Below are 8661 nucleotides of genomic sequence, written 5' to 3'. Positions count from 1 at the left end.
TGGCCCCGGAGCCCCTCAGCCTCGGCGGCGCATCCCCGCAGCCCCGTGGTGCCCTGGCTCGCCCCACCGAGAGGCCCAGGCGGCAGTGCCTTACCGCTTCGCCGTCTTCTGCCTCCTGTGAGGAATCTGGCCCCGTCTCGGGTCCCAGAGCCCCCAAACCTCTCCTCTGGTATTGCATGAGTTTCTTTGTTCAAGTCGTGGTCTTTCCTAATTAAATGTTGGGGAAATGGGGTCGGCGTGCGGGCTTGTCTCTGGGCCGGGCGGGTAGACCCATTGGGGTCTGGGCGAGCTGGACCCCCGGGCCGGGAGAAAGGGCCACTCTTCTGAGGACTCAGGGGGGTCCGAGGCCACAGCCAATCCATCGGCTAATCTCCGTGGTTCCAGCGTCAAGAGACCCCCAGTCTCCTCTCTTCTCCCACACCCAGATGGAAGGTGCCATTGCGTCTTGCCCAGCCGCCAGTCTCTCTGCTTCCATCCCGGCCCCCTTCGCCTCCTCCTCAGTGTGGGAGGCAGAGGGGTGCTGTGGGGAGACGAGGCGAGTTCCCCTGTGCTTAAAGCCCTCCAGTGGACTGGCGGCCTGGGAGCTCCTTCCTGTTGGAGCTGTGACTCCCCTCCCGGTGCCCTACCTACACCTGATCGTCCCCTCCTGTTAAGAGTGATGCAGGTGGGGAGAAGGGAGGGTGCAGTTTCACACAGGGTGGCCAGGAAAGCCTCGTTGAGGGTGGCATTTTGGTGAGCCAGGTGGAATGCTGGGCAAGCCAGCTACAGACAGGCAAAGGCCCCCAGGCAGGAGAGGGTCTGGGGTGCTTTGCCAAGGGCGAGGGGCCCAGGTGGTTGGAGGAGAGTGAGCCAGAGGGAGAGCGGGAGGGGAAGAGGCCAGACAAGACACAGGCCAGGTCGCCCTGGACTACTGCAGGCCACTGCAAGGGACCTGCACCGATTCTATCCCCCCCCCCCCGGTTTGATTCAGATGCTAGCGGTCAAGCCAGGGCCTCGCGCGTGCTGGGCAAGTGTTCTAGCGCTGGGCTACATCCCCAGCCCGAGGCTTTGGCTCCGACTCGGAGTGAGGGGGAAGCCCCTGGAGGGTTTGGAACAGAGGAGTGTTGTGTCCTGACTCAGGTTGAAAAGCCACTGAGTAACGCGAGCAGTCCGTCCACAGCGCCGACCACACTGTGGTGCTGGTGGTGACTGTCAGCACCTGCTCCGATTCACAGGACAGTGCATGGGAAATGGGTGAACTTTACAGTACCCGAGTGGGACCTCAAGAAACCAGAGTTAGCCAAAGACAATTCGACCACAAGCCTACTGGGCACACAGGGCTGGGGCTGGGGCTGGGGCTCAGTGGCAAGGCGCTTGCCTACCTACCACGTGCACGCCCTGCTTCCATCCCCAGGACCAGAGAGAGAAAGAAAACACCACCAGGGATACAAAGAGATGGGGAAACGCAGCCCACGTTGAGGAGGGAACTCAATCACTGGAAGCCAAAGTGGAGAAGAGGAGGTACAACTCCTTTATTCTCAGAAGACGCGATTATCTATGGGGAGAGACAGATGGCGTGGGCAAAAGGGTCATGGGACTGACTGGCAGCCTAGAAGTAGCAGAGGTAGCGACGTACCTCACCAGGAGCTAACGCCAACGCCACCCCTGAACACCTGAGCCGGTTGTCCCAGCCCTTTTCCTCACAAGGCAGGGAAGCCACAAAACCCCTACTCGAATGTTTCTGGGCAGCTATTCTTCTCATTCAAACACAAACACAGGGTTTTTGTGCGGGGTGCGGGGGGGGGCTTTGGCGGTGTTTGGTTTTGGGTGGGTCAGTGGCGCTTCGGCTTTGAGCAGCCAGGATTCTCATGGGTGGGTTCACATTCTGGAGAGAACTTTTGTACCATTAAGTTGAAAGCCTTAAAAAATAAACTGAAGCCAGGCATGGTGTCGTGAACACCTGTAATCCCAGCAGCTCAGGAGGCTGAGGCAGGAGGATCTTGAGTTCAAAGCCAGCCTCAGCAACAGCGAGGCACTAAGCAACTCAGTGAGACCCTGTCTCTAAATACAAAACAGGGCTAGGGATGTGGCTCAGTGGTCGAGTGCCCCTGAGTTCAACCCCCGGTACCCCAAAACATGAAATAAAAAAACTAAGCCAGACATGGTGGTGCATGCCTGCAATCTTAGGGCTCAGGAAACTGAGGCAGAAGGATGGCAAGTTAAAACCAGCCTCAGCAACTTAGTGAGGCCCTGTCTCAAAAAAAAAAAAGGGGGGGGGGCTGGGGATTTAGCTCAGTGGTTAAGCACTCCTGGGTTCAATTCCTGGTACCAAAATAAATTGAAAACTAAATATTTAACTCGGTCATTCTACCTCTTGGAACCTATAACAGCTGAGCCCTCCCACTCCCCACTGCAGCCCTGCAGAGAGAAAGTAAGCCTTTGTTCCTAAGGGAAGGAAGGAGGCCCCCAGGGCCCTGCCAGAGGAGGGAGAGATGGTGGCTCCTCTGTGCCTCCTACAGACTGCCCCAGGCCCTGTCGTCCTTTTCTCCAAGCCATGTGCTTGTGGGGGACGGTGGGGCAGGCACTCCCGAAGCCTCACTCCCTACACACATAGAGCTCTAGTTCCCCCACCAGGTGGACACTGTGGAAGGACCAGGGGAGCGGCTGGTTCCTGCTGGGTCCACAATTGTGAGCCCAGGATCAGGTGTTTCCAGGCTAAGATGCCCTCCTGCACACCTGGACCCACTTCCCTTAGTGCCTTGATTTGGGCCCTGCTGTGGGGAGGGACTGTCAGAACCAAGCCCTGCCCCATGCCAGCAGCCACAGCAGCAATGCCCGCTCCCTCCTACCCTCGTGCCCATGTGTTGAGATAGCCCAACCACCTATTTATTAAATTTGACTTCACCTGGATCTCCAACTGTACTAATAGAAAACCTGAATCCCAGAACCTCCCCTCTAACCCACAGATGAGAAAATCTGGAGGTACCACAGCTGAAACTAAAGTCAGGCTAAAGAATAGCTCGGTTTTATTTTCTTTAGTAACCAACATTTAAGCATGCACTACTTTAGCAACAGGGAAACAAACAGGCCAAGAGATATGAAGGGCCAGTAGAGAGGGGAAAAAAATAAAAGACTTTGATTATAAAGTGGCCGTTACCCAAAATATCATTTCCCTATGCCTTGTCAAGTACAGGAGAAAAGATTAGACTAAGGTTTCTTTCCTTTTCCTCGCTTTAGCAGAGCTGGAACCCCAATGCGCCGAATATTTCTCATCACCAAGGAAAGCTGGTCAAGGAAGGTGTTAACAGATGTTCGGAAGAGAACAGGGTCTTCAGTTGTCCATCTACTAAAAGTGAGGAAAAGAAAAACATCAGATTATAGCTGATAAGTCTATGTACATCCAGGGATTCATGCCTACTGTTTACACTTGACCAGATAAAGTCTCCGTTACAATGAGTTACAGTGGAGACCACCTCCCAGCACCCGCTGCCACGACCCACTCCAGATTTTTCCGGAACTGACACAGCCAGGTCATTGCCATTCACTGTGAACTCCTTGTGAATGATCTCTTGTTGTCGTTGCGCATCTGGGACCAGGGACCTGCGAGCCATCTCTGCCTCCAGTGGTGATCGGAAAGGCACAGTTAAAGAGCTGCGGGAGATATAGTTAAGGTACCATCCACTAGTGAGTTTGCTTGGGCCCCAGTACTCTTCACGACTAACAGGACTGCCATCACCCCAGGCCTTTTTAGGCAACCTCCTGCCAACCCAGCCCGCTGCCAATGTTTCAGACATTCTTCTACACTCTGCAGCCTTCTCAGACATAGATGACTCCCTCTCTGCCAGGATGCCCACTGCCCTTACCACCAGTGTATTACCAGTCTATCCATTCCCCAGACTCATCCACCTCCCTGTACTGTGCCCACAAACGCCTTGACTGGTCTGTCCTCCCTGACCCCCACGGGACTCCTCGGAAAGGATACAACTCCAGGAGTCGGCTTCCAGATACTACAGTTGAGGTTGCTGCATCTCCACTGGGTCCTGGGGCACGAAGGGCCTGCTCGCTTTGGGAAGCAGCGACTGCTACTTCGCCAACTGCTACTTCAGCCACCACTCCTTCTCTAACAGCGTTACCTTCGTCGGGGATTGAAGAGGTACCCTCAGGTCCAGTGGCCACCTGTGTGTTTCCACGACCCAGCCAGGGCTTGCTTGCACACACCACGTGGCTGAGCTTCCTGAAGCATCAATCCCTTTGTGGACAAGGAGATCTCCGGGACTTCTGGATGACCGAGTTTGGAGGCAAAGAAGCATGTAGAGGTCCACTTATGGAAGCGCACTGGGGTCCACTGTTGCGCACTGTGGGGTTATGCGAGGCACTTTGTGATGGAGTGGTGGTTGGCCTAGCAACCGAGCGCCGCGTTGGCGGGAGCCTTTGGCGCGAGAACCTCTTTGCGCAGGCGCAGTGCGCACGTCGCGTTGCATTGTGGGGGAAGGGGTGGAGCTTCACACCGGCTCTTCATTTCTTTGGAGCAGCGCGAGGGTGGCCGTTGGTGGTGTTTGAGGTCGCTGCGGGTGAAGGTGGTGTAACCATGGAGGCCCCAGGTGGCGGTGCAGCTGGCCCTGACAATGACCGTGGTGGCCACTATGGATCTCCAGCTCCAGGTTACCAGGATAATTCAGGGGGTTCCATTGAGGAGGGTAGCCATAGCGACTTTGGTCATCCAAGGGGCCCTACTGGTCTTGAAGTCCAGAGTACTCCAAGCAGCCCCGACGAAGGTAACGCTGTTAGAGAAGGAGTGGTGGCTGAAGTAGCAGTTGGCGAAGTAGCAGTCGCTGCTTCCCAAAGCGAGCAGGCCCTTCGTGCCCCAGGACCCAGTGGAGATGCAGCAACCTCAACTGTAGTATCTGGAAGCCGACTCCTGGAGTTGTATCCTTTCCGAGGAGTCCCGTGGGGGTCAGGGAGGACAGACCAGTCAAGGCGTTTGTGGGCACAGTACAGGGAGGTGGATGAGTCTGGGGAATGGATAGACTGGTAATACACTGGTGGTAAGGGCAGTGGGCATCCTGGCAGAGAGGGAGTCATCTATGTCTGAGAAGGCTGCAGAGTGTAGAAGAATGTCTGAAACATTGGCAGCGGGCTGGGTTGGCAGGAGGTTGCCTAAAAAGGCCTGGGGTGATGGCAGTCCTGTTAGTCTGAAGAGTACTGGGGCCCAAGCAAACTCACTAGTGGATGGTACCTTAACTATATCTCCCGCAGCTCTTTAACTGTGCCTTTCCGATCACCACTGGAGGCAGAGATGGCTCGCAGGTCCCTGGTCCCAGATGCGCAACGACAACAAGAGATCATTCACAAGGAGTTCACAGTGAATGGCAATGACCTGGCTGTGTCAGTTCCGGAAAAATCTGGAGTGGGTCGTGGCAGCGGGTGCTGGGAGGTGGTCTCCACTGTAACTCATTGTAACGGAGACTTTATCTGGTCAAGTGTAAACAGTAGGCATGAATCCCTGGATGTACATAGACTTATCAGCTATAATCTGATGTTTTTCTTTTCCTCACTTTTAGTAGATGGACAACTGAAGACCCTGTTCTCTTCCGAACATCTGTTAACACCTTCCTTGACCAGCTTTCCTTGGTGATGAGAAATATTCGGCGCATTGGGGTTCCAGCTCTGCTAAAGCGAGGAAAAGGAAAGAAACCTTAGTCTAATCTTTTCTCCTGTACTTGACAAGGCATAGGGAAATGATATTTTGGGTAACGGCCACTTTATAATCAAAGTCTTTTATTTTTTTCCCCTCTCTACTGGCCCTTCATATCTCTTGGCCTGTTTGTTTCCCTGTTGCTAAAGTAGTGCATGCTTAAATGTTGGTTACTAAAGAAAATAAAACCGAGCTATTCTTTAGCCTGACTTTAGTTTCAGCTGTGGTACCTCCAGATTTTCTCATCTGTGGGTTAGAGGGGAGGTTCTGGGATTCAGGTTTTCTATTAGTACAGTTGGAGATCCAGGTGAAGTCAAATTTAATAAATAGGTGGTTGGGCTATCTCAACACATGGGCACGAGGGTAGGAGGGAGCGGGCATTGCTGCTGTGGCTGCTGGCATGGGGCAGGGCTTGGTTCTGACAGTCCCTCCCCACAGCAGGGCCCAAATCAAGGCACTAAGGGAAGTGGGTCCAGGTGTGCAGGAGGGCATCTTAGCCTGGAAACACCTGATCCTGGGCTCACAATTGTGGACCCAGCAGGAACCAGCCGCTCCCCTGGTCCTTCCACAGTGTCCACCTGGTGGGGGAACTAGAGCTCTATGTGTGTAGGGAGTGAGGCTTCGGGAGTGCCTGCCCCACCGTCCCCCACAAGCACATGGCTTGGAGAAAAGGACGACAGGGCCTGGGGCAGTCTGTAGGAGGCACAGAGGAGCCACCATCTCTCCCTCCTCTGGCAGGGCCCTGGGGGCCTCCTTCCTTCCCTTAGGAACAAAGGCTTACTTTCTCTCTGCAGGGCTGCAGTGGGGAGTGGGAGGGCTCAGCTGTTATAGGTTCCAAGAGGTAGAATGACCGAGTTAAATATTTAGTTTTCAATTTATTTTGGTACCAGGAATTGAACCCAGGAGTGCTTAACCACTGAGCTAAATCCCCAGCCCCCCCCCCTTTTTTTTTTTTGAGACAGGGCCTCACTAAGTTGCTGAGGCTGGTTTTAACTTGCCATCCTTCTGCCTCAGTTTCCTGAGCCCTAAGATTGCAGGCATGCACCACCATGTCTGGCTTAGTTTTTTTATTTCATGTTTTGGGGTACCGGGGGTTGAACTCAGGGGCACTCGACCACTGAGCCACATCCCTAGCCCTGTTTTGTATTTAGAGACAGGGTCTCACTGAGTTGCTTAGTGCCTCGCTGTTGCTGAGGCTGGCTTTGAACTCAAGATCCTCCTGCCTCAGCCTCCTGAGCTGCTGGGATTACAGGTGTTCACGACACCATGCCTGGCTTCAGTTTATTTTTTAAGGCTTTCAACTTAATGGTACAAAAGTTCTCTCCAGAATGTGAACCCACCCATGAGAATCCTGGCTGCTCAAAGCCGAAGCGCCACTGACCCACCCAAAACCAAACACCGCCAAAGCCCCCCCCCCGCACCCCGCACAAAAACCCTGTGTTTGTGTTTGAATGAGAAGAATAGCTGCCCAGAAACATTCGAGTAGGGGTTTTGTGGCTTCCCTGCCTTGTGAGGAAAAGGGCTGGGACAACCGGCTCAGGTGTTCAGGGGTGGCGTTGGCGTTAGCTCCTGGTGAGGTACGTCGCTACCTCTGCTACTTCTAGGCTGCCAGTCAGTCCCATGACCCTTTTGCCCACGCCATCTGTCTCTCCCCATAGATAATCGCGTCTTCTGAGAATAAAGGAGTTGTACCTCCTCTTCTCCACTTTGGCTTCCAGTGATTGAGTTCCCTCCTCAACGTGGGCTGCGTTTCCCCATCTCTTTGTATCCCTGGTGGTGTTTTCTTTCTCTCTCTGGTCCTGGGGATGGAAGCAGGGCGTGCACGTGGTAGGTAGGCAAGCGCCTTGCCACTGAGCCCCAGCCCCAGCCCCAGCCCTGTGTGCCCAGTAGGCTTGTGGTCGAATTGTCTTTGGCTAACTCTGGTTTCTTGAGGTCCCACTCGGGTACTGTAAAGTTCACCCATTTCCCATGCACTGTCCTGTGAATCGGAGCAGGTGCTGACAGTCACCACCAGCACCACAGTGTGGTCGGCGCTGTGGACGGACTGCTCGCGTTACTCAGTGGCTTTTCAACCTGAGTCAGGACACAACACTCCTCTGTTCCAAACCCTCCAGGGGCTTCCCCCTCACTCCGAGTCGGAGCCAAAGCCTCGGGCTGGGGATGTAGCCCAGCGCTAGAACACTTGCCCAGCACGCGCGAGGCCCTGGCTTGACCGCTAGCATCTGAATCAAACCGGGGGGGGGGGGGATAGAATCGGTGCAGGTCCCTTGCAGTGGCCTGCAGTAGTCCAGGGCGACCTGGCCTGTGTCTTGTCTGGCCTCTTCCCCTCCCGCTCTCCCTCTGGCTCACTCTCCTCCAACCACCTGGGCCCCTCGCCCTTGGCAAAGCACCCCAGACCCTCTCCTGCCTGGGGGCCTTTGCCTGTCTGTAGCTGGCTTGCCCAGCATTCCACCTGGCTCACCAAAATGCCACCCTCAACGAGGCTTTCCTGGCCACCCTGTGTGAAACTGCACCCTCCCTTCTCCCCACCTGCATCACTCTTAACAGGAGGGGACGATCAGGTGTAGGTAGGGCACCGGGAGGGGAGTCACAGCTCCAACAGGAAGGAGCTCCCAGGCCGCCAGTCCACTGGAGGGCTTTAAGCACAGGGGAACTCGCCTCGTCTCCCCACAGCACCCCTCTGCCTCCCACACTGAGGAGGAGGCGAAGGGGGCCGGGATGGAAGCAGAGAGACTGGCGGCTGGGCAAGACGCAATGGCACCTTCCATCTGGGTGTGGGAGAAGAGAGGAGACTGGGGGTCTCTTGACGCTGGAACCACGGAGATTAGCCGATGGATTGGCTGTGGCCTCGGACCCCCCTGAGTCCTCAGAAGAGTGGCCCTTTCTCCCGGCCCGGGGGTCCAGCTCGCCCAGACCCCAATGGGTCTACCCGCCCGGCCCAGAGACAAGCCCGCACGCCGACCCCATTTCCCCAACATTTAATTAGG

Source organism: Sciurus carolinensis, chromosome X (genome assembly GCF_902686445.1).
Source record: "Sciurus carolinensis chromosome X, mSciCar1.2, whole genome shotgun sequence".
Classification (NCBI taxonomy): Eukaryota; Metazoa; Chordata; class Mammalia; order Rodentia; family Sciuridae; genus Sciurus; species Sciurus carolinensis.
The sequence above is the reverse complement of the archived record's forward strand: the minus strand, read 5'-3'. Positions refer to the sequence as shown.